Genomic DNA, 13,832 nt, shown 5'->3' with positions numbered 1-13,832 from the left:
TATATATATATATATATATATATATATATATATATATATATATAATGTGTTCCTTAATTGAAGGAATTAACATTGTTAAAATATCATTATTATCCAAAACAATCTACAGTTCAATGCAATCCTTATTAAAATTCAAATGGCCTGTTTCACAGAAATAGAACAAATAATCCTAAAATATATATGGAACGCAAAAGATCCCGAATAGCCAATGCAATCTGGAGATAAAAGAACAAATGTAGAATGATCATCTTTCCTGATTTCAAACTATATTACAAATTTATAGTAACAAAAAAATATGTTATTTTGCATAAAAACATACATACAGATCAATGGAACAGGATAGAGAGCTCAGAAATAAATCCATTCATATATGATAAATTTATTTCTGACAAAGAAGCAAAAAACATACAGTGGGGAAAGGATAGTCTTTTTAAAATTAATGTTCAGATAACCGGGCAGCCATATGCAATGGAATGAAAGTGGACCATTATCTTAACTCATACACAAAAACTAACTCAAAATGTATTAAAAATCACAAAACTTCCATAAAAAATCATAGTCAGTAAGCTCCTTGACATAGGCCATGGTGATTTTTTTTTTTATCTGACACCAAAAGCAAAAGCAATAAATGTAAAAATTAACAAGTTGGACTGCATCATTCTTAAAAGCTTCTGCACAGCAAAGGAAGGCATCAAAAAATAAAAGGTCAACCTACTGAAAGAAAGAAGGTATTTGCAAACCATATGTCTGATAAGGGATTACTATTTGAAATATATAAAGAACTCTGTAGCAAAAATATCCAATTAAAAATCAGGGAAGAACCTGAATAGACAAGTTTGAATGGCTCTTATCAAAATGACAAGAAATAGCAGGTATTGGCAAGGATGTAGAGAAAAGGGAATATTTGTGCATTGTTGGCGGGGATATAAATTGGTGCAGTCACTATGGAAAACAGTATGGATGTTCCTCAAAAATTTTTTAAATGAAATTATCACCTGATTAAGCAATTCTACACCTAGGTATTTACCCAAAGAAAATAAAACACTAATTTGAAAAGATGCATGTACTGCCACGTTCATCACAGCTTTACAGTATCTAAGACATGAAAGCACTAAAGTATCCACAAATGGATGAGTGAATAAAGAAAATTTAATGCACACAGTGGAATAATATTCATCCATTAAAAGAATCAAATCTTGTTATTTATGATAGAAGGACCTTGGAGGAATAATATTTAAGTGAAATAAGTCAAAGAAAGACAAATATTGCATAATCTCTTATGTGTGGAATCTAAAAAGAAAAACAAAACAAATAACCCAAACAAAATCGAGTTCACAAATACAAAGAACACACTGGTGGAGAGAGGTAGGGATGATATGATTGAAGGGGGTCAAAAGACATTAATCTCCAGTTATAAAATAAATGTCCTAAGGATATCATGTACATCGTGATGACTATAGTTAATAATACAGTATTGTATACTTGAAAGCTGCCAGCCTTGTGCCTGTGGTGGTGGAAGGCAACACGACACTGGTAGTGAGGAATCTCTTGCATTGTGTGTTCAGGATGACAGAGGGTAGAGGCCTTCCAGAGCAGCTGAAGGAGCAAAAGCCAAGCTTAGAGGGCATGTGAGAGGCATGGGAAATTGAGAGCTGCCAGAGTGACCTAGATCTAATAGTACACCAAAGATAGGTAATTTCAAGAACTGAATGAGAAAGAGGGGATATCCACAAACCCCCATGAATCCTAAGGTAGGGCCCAGTCCTGGTCCTGGGCTCCTGCTCCCACACTGCTCACCTTCCTGCCCTCTGCTGCTGCTTAGACCTGCAATTCTTTCAAATTTCAGTGTTCAGAGTGGAGGTATGGGGAGGTAATTGAAACAATTTTCCAAGTTGCTAATTTCAAAGCACATCATTAAAAAATAGACACATCTTGTAACCGAACACAGGTCTGGCTGCCTGCCACAATGAAAGCCAAACTAGTGAGACCGGTGCTGGTGAAAAGGAGAGTGGTGTTTTCAATGCCAGCAGTCTAAGAAGATGGAGGACTCTTGTCTCAAAGCCCATCTCAACATCGCAGTGCAGGCAGAAGTTTTTATGAGGAGGGAGAGGGAAAGTAGGACAAAGAGATCAAGGGGAAGGGTTTGAAAAGTTCTCAGTGTGCAGACCAGCACAGTACATTGAAATAAGGATCTCAAAACTGGTCTGGCATTGGTCTGGTGTGCATCATCCTGGTTTACATCATCCTAGTTTTATGTTTGGAGGTTAGCAAATCTCCAAGAGCTGTGAAACCTGAATCCTTATCTTTTGAAGTTAGTTCTTAGGATTCTTATACAAATATTCTATGTATCTACAAGGTACATGTTAGTCAGCATTTAAAGAAACAATTCTCACTCTTACAATCTGTGTCCACTCTCTATCCAGGCACTTTTGATGTTCCCAAACACCCACTCCATGGCGCCAGGAAGGGGTGGTGACAGAACTGTTTGTTTCTGGAGCCCGCAGGTAGCGAGCCCCACCCCGACCTCCACGCAGAGCATCACGTGTGTCTCCCAGAGGAGCAGAGGTGGGAACCCTACTGCTTGTCCACTAGGGCTTGGGCAAGGTTACCCTCTCTGGGCCTCAGTTTCCTCACCTTCATCAGCAGCAGGACCCATTTCTGAAGTCTCTTGTCAAGGGCCTTGTGAGTCTCCTGATTTTTCCTCAACTCCAGCAGGTGAGGGCTGACTCCTCCAAACGGTGCCACCTGACCTTATCCAGCCCCTGTGAACTTCTGGTTCATAGAGCAGCTCCTGCTCTCAAAGGACCCAAGCTCTCTTTGTTGAAGTTCAACATGAGCCTGAAAAGGTCTCTAAATCATCAAGTTCAAATTCTGATCTCTCCCAGCTTTGTATCTATGCCAGCAGTCTCTCCTCCAGCTCAGCTTCAAATCAACTAAAACTTCCTGCATCTTTGCTGATGCCCCAGAAACTGCTGATGGCCTTCCACTTCTACCCTGAGCAACCATGAGGCCTCTCCTGCAAGTAGATGTACCCCTCCCATAGGTGCTTTAGCATCTGCTCCATTTTGCACAGCTGCACCATTCAATAGACTTCATGCTCTTCTGAACCACAGCATTCAGCTCCTGCATGGGCAGCTTCAGCTCCAAATCCTTTATTATGGGCTCTTGGTTTGCCCAACTCACTGGCTGGACTGGACAGCCTGGGTTTCTAAATGGCTACATCCAATTTTCTGTGCTGCAAGTTTAATGGCTCATTCAGAACATGCTTCTCATTCTATAGACACTTCACCTGATTTGCACTCTAGGTGCTTAACCTGCATCTCAGCCTCTAGGCACTTCACCTGCTTTGAAGCCTCTAGGAACTTCATTAGCATCTCAGCTTCTAGGCACTTACCCTGCATATCAGCCTCCAGAAACTTCACCTGCATCTCAGCCTCTAGGAACTTCACTTGCTTCACAACCTCTAGGAACTTCACCTGTTTTGACCTCTAGGAACTTCACCTGCTTTGCAGCTTCTAGGCACTGCACCTGCCTCTCAGTCTCCAGACACTTAACCTGCTTAGCAGCCTCTAGGAAGTTCTGCATCTCAACCTCAGGCACTTCATCTGTTTCTGAGCCTCTAGTCCCTTCACCTGCTTTGCAGCCTCTAGGAACTTCACTTGCATCTCAGCCTCTAGGCACTTCACCTGCTTCTCATCCTCTGGGCACTTCAACTGCATCTCAGCCTCTAGACACTGCACCTGCGTCTTATCTTCTAGGCACTTCACCTGCATCTCAGCCTCCAGAAACTTCACCTGCTTTGCAACCTCTAAGGAATTCACCTGCATCTCTGCCTCTAGGCACTTCACCAGCATCTCATCCTCTAGTCACTTCACCTGCATCTCAGCCTCTAGGCACTTCACCTGTATCTCAGCCTCTAGAACTTCACCTGCATCTCAGTCTTTAGACACTTCACCTGTATCTCATCCTCTAGGCACTTCACCTGCTTAGCAGCCTCTAGGGAATTCACCTGCATCTCGCCTCTAAATACTTAACCTGCTCAGCAGCCTCTAGGAACTTCACTGCTTCTCAACCTCTAGCCACTTTACTGGCTTCGCAGCCTCTGGGCACTTCACCTGCATATCAGCCTCTAGTCACTTTACCTGCTTCACAGCCTCGGGGCACTTCACCAGCATCTCAGCCTCTAGGCACTTCATCTGTTTTGCAGCCTTTAGGTACCTCACCTGCATCACAGCCTCTAGGCACTTCACCTGCATCTCAGCCTGTAGGCACTTCTAATGCTTTGCAGCCTTTAAGCACATCACCTGCATCACAGCCTCCAGAAACTTCACCTGCATCTCAGCCTCTAGGAATTTCTCCTGCATCTCTGTCTCTAGGAACTTCACTTGCTTCACAACCTCTAAAAACTTCACCTGCTTCGCAGCCTCTAGGCACTTCACCTGCATCTCTGTCTCCAGGCACTTAACCTGCTTAGCAGCCTCTAGGAAGTTCTCTTGCATCTCAGCCTCTAGGCAATTCACCTGCTTAGCAGCCTCTAGGCACTTCACCTGCATCTCAGCCTCTAGGCACTTCACCTGCATCTCATCCTCTAGGCACTTCACCTGCATCTCATCCTCTAGGCACTTCACCTGCATCTCAGCCTCTAGGCACTTCACCAGCATCTCAATCTCTGGGCACTTCACCTGCATCTCAGCCTCTAGGCCCTTCACCTGCATCTCTGCTTCTATGCACTTCACCTGCTTTCCCTTGTTCATCTCTCTCCAATGCAATTCCTAGATCCACTCCCCATTGACACACAGATGGCCTTGCTGGCTTTGTTCAGGCTGTCTTCCTTTGCTCACTGATTTTTTTCTTTCTTTTTTTTCCTGCTAGATGTGTTCAGTTTCTGTTTACACAATATGTTGTGCTCTCTCTGCTCCTTCATGTTCTCTTCCACCACAGCGCCTGAAGCTACTGAAAGGGTATTAGGAGCTCCTGCTTACAGTCAAGCTAGTGCTGGTGCACAAGCCCTCTTTTCCTTCTTTCCTTCCTTCTTGTTTCTCTTTTCTCCTCTACTAAAGTTAATATCATTGTACTGATTATCCATTCTTGTTTCTTCCTTTCATCATTCCCATGAAGAAGGTTTCTGAGGTGCTGCTTATTTCTTTCTCCTAAGCTGCATGCTGTTTACATTTGTGCAAGTTCATAAAAGTATAGAATTACCATTTTTAAAAACTTTTCTCTATGTAAAATTTCAATCAAATGTTTTTATATTAATTTTAAAATTCCCTCACCACTGTAAAACACATCTGTTCTTTATGAAGGCTAAGTTCATGATTCTTTATTCACTTTAATGACTACATTTTCAAATCTTATTTTTCATATACACCCATTATTTATTTTTTGTTTGTATTTTGGTTTTTTTTATGTCCTTTATGAACAGATTCTTACACTTTAACTTTTAAAAATAATTCAAAATTATATTGCAAATTAAAAATGAAGTTATACATGAAAGCCTTTAAAGGTGCTTAAAAAAATTCAGACATAAAAAAATTATCAAAAAAGGAGATTACTTTGTAAATACAGCAGCAACAAAGGTACTCCTGTTATACAGGTTATGTGGACACTTCTAGTTATCCAGTGGATGAGCAGTTAGCAGATACTTAGATTTTTTTCAGTTCCACTCTTTTGTTCACTTCCTTCCTCCCTTCCTCCCTTCTGTTCTTCCTTCCTTCCTTCTTCCATCCTTCCTTCCTTTTCTTCCTTCCTTCCTTCCTTCATTCTTTTCGTCCTTCCTTCCTTCCTTCCTTCCTCCTTTTCTTTCTTTTTTTCCTTCTTTCTTTCTTTGTTTATATCTTTCTTTCAAAATATAGGAACTGGAATAAGGTTTATATTAGGTATTTTTGGCAATAATACTTCATAAGTGGCCTGTGTAGTTCCATCTGAAGATACATATTAGCTAGTTGGCTTTTTATGATGCTAGTGGTTGTTGATTATATAATGGAATTCAGAATTTCATTAGCAGTTCAATCATTATTTGATTATTTGTAATAAAGATGTCAAGATGAATGTCTGACATGTGTATTTTCTTTTATTTTCCAGTTTTCAAAGAACAGATTAGTTTTTGATATCTCCCAAAGTGAAGAATGAGAATTTTTAAATATTTTGTATCTTGATTAACTTGTGGAATTAGACATATTATGTTTCCGTATAGTGTAGTGATTATTCTTGTTAGTGCTCATCTTTTTCCACATTTTGCCTGTGAGAAACTTTTCAAGAGAGTTTATGATGCAATTATAGTAGTCTTTCATGGTATCCTTGCTTTCACATGGGCAACATATTCTAGATTTACTACTTTTTAACATTTTGGGACTTTTGTTTTATCTGTCTACCCATCCATCTACCTGTATTGATATATGTAGATTTATATAAATATATATTATATACTTATTAATATTATTTCAGTAAAACATTTGAGAGTAAATTGAAGAAATAATGACCTTTTTTAATCTAAGTACTTCATCACACATCTCGAAACCAGTATTTTCATTCAAGTTCAGGAATTCATTTTTTTCCCTTAAATATCTTAAATTTTTCATCTGTAGATTCTGTCTCCTACATGGAACATTGGTTCCCAAGAATAACTAAATGATTATTCATTGCAATTTCCTTTTTTCTTTTGATGTCAAATATCTCTAGTTTTATTTTCCCATATTTATTGTTATTTTACTTATTTTAAGATTTATCAAGATTACTGAAAAATTGCAAAGGTAGTAACCTTTACAAATTTATACATATAAAACATTCCTTAACATCTGAGCTCTTTCTCTCTCTCTTAGTTCAGGTCTTATTGCTATAATTTTATGTCAATTACTTCTAGTTGAGTAACAAAACTGGATGAGGTTCAAGTTGCTAAGACAGTATTTAATAGGTAATTCTTGCAGAGCCTCAGAGAAATGTATTTTGCTCATCTGGAAGATCTGATGCTAATGTCTCTCTGCCCTTTTGTGAATTCAGGTGATTCTTTTTAAACTTGGCATATATGCATATCATCTAGAAATCTTGTTAAAATGCAGATTCTGATTTAGTAGGTCTGAGATGGAGCCTGGGTATTCTCTATCTCTAACAAGGTCCTGGGAGATGATGATGATGCTAGTCCCTGGGTCACATAATGAGCAGCAAAAGTTTAAGGTTTGCTGGGCTAAGAGATTTTCTCTCAGATGATCGATGTGCTACTTTTTTCCCCCTTTGTCATCTTGTAATTTAAATATTTGCAGGTATCAGGGTAGGTAGCTGAAGATGTAGCAATACCAAAACTGAGGTAGCTGTTTTCCCTGGGTTCTATTTTCTTAATTTTCCTCTAGGCTGTCTCTCTCTAGGCTGTCATTTGTAAAGAGGCCCTCTGCACAGTGGTCACCTGCAGGCTCAGTGTATGTTCTGACCTATTGCCTAATTTCCTTACCATAACCATGGTTGTCAGCACCCATAGTGGCTCCACATCCAGTAAGGTGGCAGTCACCACCATTTCCAGTAATGTTGGCATTATGGGTTGCATTTCTGGAGCCAGCTTTGAATTCACCTTTCTCATTCTTATTGTGTTGCTGGTGCTGTTGGTAATTTGGGGTGGTTAATACCTATGATGGCTATGATCTGCTATATATTTACTGCTTTGAAATGAAACACCACCTGTAACATTAGCAGCGGCTATACTAATCTACTTCAACCAACATCAAGCTCCATAGTCTCTTCACCTCCATGACCACAAAATTGTTTCTCAGTTTACCTTTTTTATGGTAGTTTCTGTACAAGAATAATTTTCACTGTGTTATTCATTTGATTATATCTTCAATATTTTTTACACGAAGCACTACTTGAAGATGTCATGAATTTGAGGTCACTGAACTGATGCTTCCTCTGCAACTCACCTCTGCCTGTGGTGCCCTTTTCTGATTTCAGGAGAAACCCAGTGGTAGATGGCAGTCACTGCTATCCTGACAGAAGCCTGCTGTCTTATCTGCAGCTCTTTTTTTTATAGAAATGTTGATCAGGCCAGTGATGATGAATCTTAGGCCCACTCATTATCCCCAGGACTAATCAGACTCAATCTTAGTTTTCTTATCTAAAAACAAAAAAACAAACAGGATAATTATACATATAATAGAACTTTTACATATACTTAAAGCAAAATATATAAACAAACACAAAATATTTGCCATAAGTTATAAATAAAAATATTTTACGAATTCAGACAAATAGGTCCGTGACCTTAGCAAAGTTGTGTAATACCTAGTTAAAACTTTCCTTATCAAAATGGTAAAAACACACAAAACTTTATAGAGTAAGACTGACATTAGCTCTATCCTTTACTAATTAGACTCCCTAGATATGTGATAATAAGTTCATAAAGACAGAGATGATTATGACTTGCATCTCTTGGAATATTTTGTTTTCTTCTGAGAGACTATGATTCAACAAGTCTATCTCACACACACACACACACACACACACACACACACAAACACACACACACATTTTTATATTTAATAGTTATAACATAATAAATAAATACACATTTTATATATCAACATGTAAATATTATTTAACACAGAATATTAAATCATTTTATGTATTACATAGTATTATAATAAAAATAAAATTTAAACATATATAAATTTGTGACCTATTTTTAAGAAATATCTTTCACCAGTGCACTATTTATTATTTAAAATACATTACTTAATATGTTTAATAACTATATAGTACACATTTAAATATTTTAAAGTATTTAATATATAAGTATATTATATGTGTATTAAGAAATCTCTCAAGTGCAATATTTTAAATTTAGTCTCAAATTCAGCACATAGAAGAACATCTCTTTAAATAGAAGTGGAACAAAATAAAGAAGGGTGGATATAAGTGAAGGCAAGTTTATATGTGGATGTTTAGAAATTCATAAGAGTTCTTGTATTTATTCTCCTTTTTATTCTCTTTTGACCCTGGGGTGTAAGGTCATGTACGGTGAATGAGCTGCCGATAGGTTCCAGAGAAGCATTTAAGATAATGTATATTGACTTTTGGATATACAGAGAGAGGCCACACAAACAATTGGTGCCATTAGACACACTGGAGCTTGCTCAATAACAATTCCCGAAATAATTGCTGTAGAAACATCTGACATGTGAAAATACCTTCAAAGATAAGTTTAAGTTTCCTCTATAATAATCTTCATTTTGTTGTAATAGGCTTTTGGAGGTTCCAGTGTTTGTGATAGGGTAAGTTTAAAAGTTAAAAATAAATCATCAATGCAACTGGCTTCAAAAGTAGACGTTCATACCGAGGTAGAACTCAATGACAGAGGTGGCTTCAAAGATGATTAGAAGAGTGTTCCAGTAAAGGTGCCTATAGCTACATACTCTCTACGAGGTAAATGTTCATGTTGCTCAGCTCATGTTCCTGCCATCAAAGAAGATAAGACTAAAAAAATTTCTAAAAGTGATCATAAAAAATACATTTTTTTCTTCAGGAGAATACTTTTGAGATGTTCCTTTCTGACAATGAATGACGCTGCTTTCAGGAAAAAAACACCGCTGTGGTCTCCCAAGCTTTTGCCTCTTCAGTATTCTAGGCTAATAGTTGAGAAAACAGCACTAAATCCCATTCTAGCCCTTTCAAATTCATGCCAGCAACTAAAATGCCTTAGGCCAATTCTTGTAGTTAGTGCTTCCTTACATTAAGGGTGGTTTATGCTGCCCTCTGTTAACTTTGTAAAGTTCAACTTGTGGCTGGAGGTAGTATTCTTCCAAAGTTATTGTGCTGGTTATTTTGCCATAAGTGACATGGATAAACATTCTTTTTTCTCTTTCAGTTTAATTACACTTGATCTCTCATGAAATATAACAGATTCATACTTATGGAAGATCTGGCAATATTTTTCTAGTATTTTAGGAGGAGAAAGTTGAGGGGGACAAATTCAATTAGAAGGAATTTTAAGAAAAGGAAAGTATTCACTCACCTTCTTGTACGCATGGTCGCATTAGCCTTTACACTGATCTCCATGGTTTCAGCAACCACTTTTTCCCATTTTGTTAATCAAAGTAAGCTTTGCAGTATGCAGATTTGACCATAGTAATTCCCAGCTAAACCAACTAACAAATAAACAAACATGAAATGCTTTAATGGTTCTCTATTGCTAATAGAGTCCATAATATTTTGAATCTTTGTTCTATTGTTTCTACCTTTTTTCTTGCCACTTCCTAAACTCCTCCCTTTGGCAACATACCGCTGTTATTCCAAACACACATTATACTTCACTTTAACATGTAATTGTTCATTCTGTCCATCTTTTCTGTAAACAGAAAAGATGTTTTATTCAGGTGCTGCATGATCTGGGAGAAGTACAGTGTAGAAGTACAGTGTCTTATGTCAAAGCCCATCTTCTCAGCAAGACCAAGACCAAGACAGTGTCTCGAGTTCCTGCTCCAACTTAAAATACAGTGCTGTGAAGCCTGCAGGCAGCTACTAAACAGTCATCACTGTAACCTAGCTTGCCTCCAGCTTGTTTCATGCTCCCTCCTGGAGACTGTGTGTGGAGCCTGTGTGGCCATGGACTATGTAGCTGCTAGGACGGCAACATTGTGCTAACACACAGCTAGTGTGTCATTAGGTGGGCAAGAGAGTGTTTCTTTGTTCCTCTGGGACTGTATTAGCTTGGATGAGAAACAGACCAGGTGCTTGCTCACGCTTTGGGTGCGTCCACCTCCCAACCAATCCTTTCTTTCCGCTGGCTAGACTGACAGGTCTTTTTGGTCCAGCACCTCCCCCTCCACCATTTCAACTTCTAAGGTTCATGTACCTGACTTACTCTGGCCCCACCCCCAAATTAGCAGGGAAAGGGAGAAGGGCTCTTCTTTTCCAATAATCTTACTAACCTTGCCTGTGCTGTGTAAGAACCTCCCCCTGTCATCATGTTGGCGCTCTGCCAGCTCCAGGCCTCCCTACACCCTAGTCCATGTGAGCTGCCTGCACGGGGGGCCTACTGACAGAGAGCAACTAAACCAAAGGCCTAAGCAAAAGAACCCTGGAAACCCTGTACAACTTCTCAGGCAATGCCTAGGGGGAGCCTCAGCGGGAGGGGCAGGGCATCCACAAAGCGTTGTTCTGTTCCCCAGGCAATGCAGCCTCACACTGAGGATGAGCAACCTAGCACTGTGCTTTGAAACTCAGTGTCCTCTCCAGGATCCCAGGCGTTTCACGAAGACATTCTTTGACCATCTGCATATCCTGGGTACTCGAACCTCCGACCTTCGCTGTCCAGAGAAGAGCGGCTCAGTGAATAAGTAGCTCTCAGGTCCCATTCCCATGCCTATCTTTATCCCTTGGAAACCCCTTCCCGTCCTTGAACCTAGTCCACTCCCTGTGCTGCTACAAGCCTGAGAGCCTCCTTGGAGGTCCTGACAGACTGTCTACCAGTCACACGACTTGCCAACATGCCATTTTATATCTTCACAATACACGCACATGCACATTGTCACAGGTTAACAAACTATGGCTTTGTCCTTAAATAAGTCAGGCAATTTTACCTTTATGTTCCATATAGTTATATGTATTAAGCTATTTGATTATAATTGGTGTTATATTCAGCGTATGTTTTTACCTCCTCCCATCACACTACATTAGGTGCTTTTTCAGGGCAGAAACTATGGCTTAGTACTGCCTGTGGAGTTCAAAAACATAAGAACTATTTTATCTGAAGAATTAGGAAAAATATTGCCAGTCTGTTTTTGTTTGTTTGTTTGTTTGTTTACTAAAATGCAATCAAACAAATACTTTTTCTGCCTTTTCACAAATGTCCAGTAGACTTCTAAGATCATGGTTACAGATATGAAAATGGTTTTCTCTTTCCCCTGGGTCACTCTTTTGCAATTCTGTGTTCATTTTACCTTTCTGAATATTTACTTCTAAAAAGTATGTAATCAGCCATTTTTCTCATTCTTATTTTGAAAGTTATTTTTCAGAATTCTGTTCTTTTTCATTTATCCCATTTTTTGCATGATAAAAAGGATATATAATTCACAGATATCTGAAAAAAGTTTAACACTTTTTAAAAATTTATGAAATGGATTGATACTAAGGATGTCAGGTGAGTTAGAGATCCAATACTTTATTGCTCTAGACAGTTAAATTTTACAGATATCTCTGGGAATTAACTTGTACCTTTTAAAAATCTTAAATATTGCTTGATAAAATAACATACAAATGAGGAGAATGAAGACATGGATGAATTTCAAGTGGCTAAGTAGAGAGCCAAGACTTACATTCTCCAAACCCTCATTATCCCCAACTTGAAAATAAATCAGTGAATCACAATGATGCATGAGTGGGAAAGACTAATACTGGGACATCCATCAAAGTTGCCTTTGTAAGAGGGAAGAAAAGACTAAATAGCCATGTATAGTAGCATTGACAACATTAGAATACCTCTTTCTTTGTCACCTCTAAGTATATTTATTTAGTTTGGTTTGGTTCCAGTCCTCCTCCCCTTGTTTTTACTTTGAATGAAGTCCAGGCTTTTTAGCTCCAGCAAAGCTAGTTGTGGTATTGAAATTTCACTTTCATTTCAACAGTGCTAATTGCAGCTACAATCACTAGATCATAAATCACAGAAATAAATGATTGAAAAGAGCTGTTACATCATATCTTTCATCTGGTTTTGGTAATACGGGATTATTTTTTATATTATATCCTGGAGTATTCTGCCTGGTTAATTTTAAGTGACTGAAATAAGAGGACTTCAATCATTTCCCTTGGGAGAGAATGTATAGCTTAATAAACTTAGGACATCATTCTGAAGATCATCCTAGATTTTCTTTTTACTTCATTTCATGCCATTACTCCTAGTTACACACCCTTGGATCATCCTAAATAATCTCTTTCCCTTCTCTGTTCAATACAACACATTTCCTGGCTACTATTCTACAAATGCTAAAGATGGATATATTCGCATTTATGGAGAAGGATATGATCTTGGTTAATGGTGAAACAAAATGTAGCTATTCATTATTTTATAAATCATTCTTGTCCAAAGAAGACCAAGTAAAGACTTTTAAAAAAGTAAATTTAAAAACAACCCTTAAACATGTGACTGCTTGTATTATATTTGTGTATTCCTTTCATCGGCTTTAAATGGGTGTTAAAGGTAAATTTTTGTCGAAGTATTTTCTATCACCTTTCAATTTATTACTTGCATTAAGATTTTCAACTCCTTGAAATTGTGACAGTGAAATCTGTATTTGAACTCAGTTTTTCTCCTTCATTACAGTGTTCACTTGTTCTCTTAAATGAAAATCTCTATTTTATTTATTCACTTCAAATATACTAGACCATGTTTTTGTAAGTACTTTATGTCTTATTGTGTTATTTAAATGAGGTTCTTCTGATTTTATTACAAAGTAGTCCATAGTGTACCATAACACTTAGATTTATGATTGAGTGGAAAATATTTTGTCTCTATTTATAAATGATAAATAATGAAAAGACCACATTACTACTATAAATAACATGCACTAAAAGGAAAATATTGTTGTTATTGTAGATTTATTAGCAGAGTTGATAGATTCCTGTTACTTGAAAAGTAGCATATTTTAAAATCATGCAACAATTTATCTTTACATGCATTTTATATAGCACTGATTCTAAATGAAAGAGTTATGAGCTAGTTACACACTACTCACATCGTAATAGGCAATAAATAAGAATAATTATTTTTGCTACATAAACTGATTTAAAATAACATAGTTCATAAGAGTAACTTACTCACCCATGTTAAGTAAAGTAATTGGTCTTGCTCACCA

Source organism: Furipterus horrens, unplaced genomic scaffold (genome assembly GCF_987537825.1).
Source record: "Furipterus horrens unplaced genomic scaffold, mFurHor1.1.pri manual_scaffold_2, whole genome shotgun sequence".
Taxonomy (NCBI): Eukaryota; Metazoa; Chordata; class Mammalia; order Chiroptera; family Furipteridae; genus Furipterus; species Furipterus horrens.
This window is presented reverse-complemented; position numbering follows the sequence as displayed.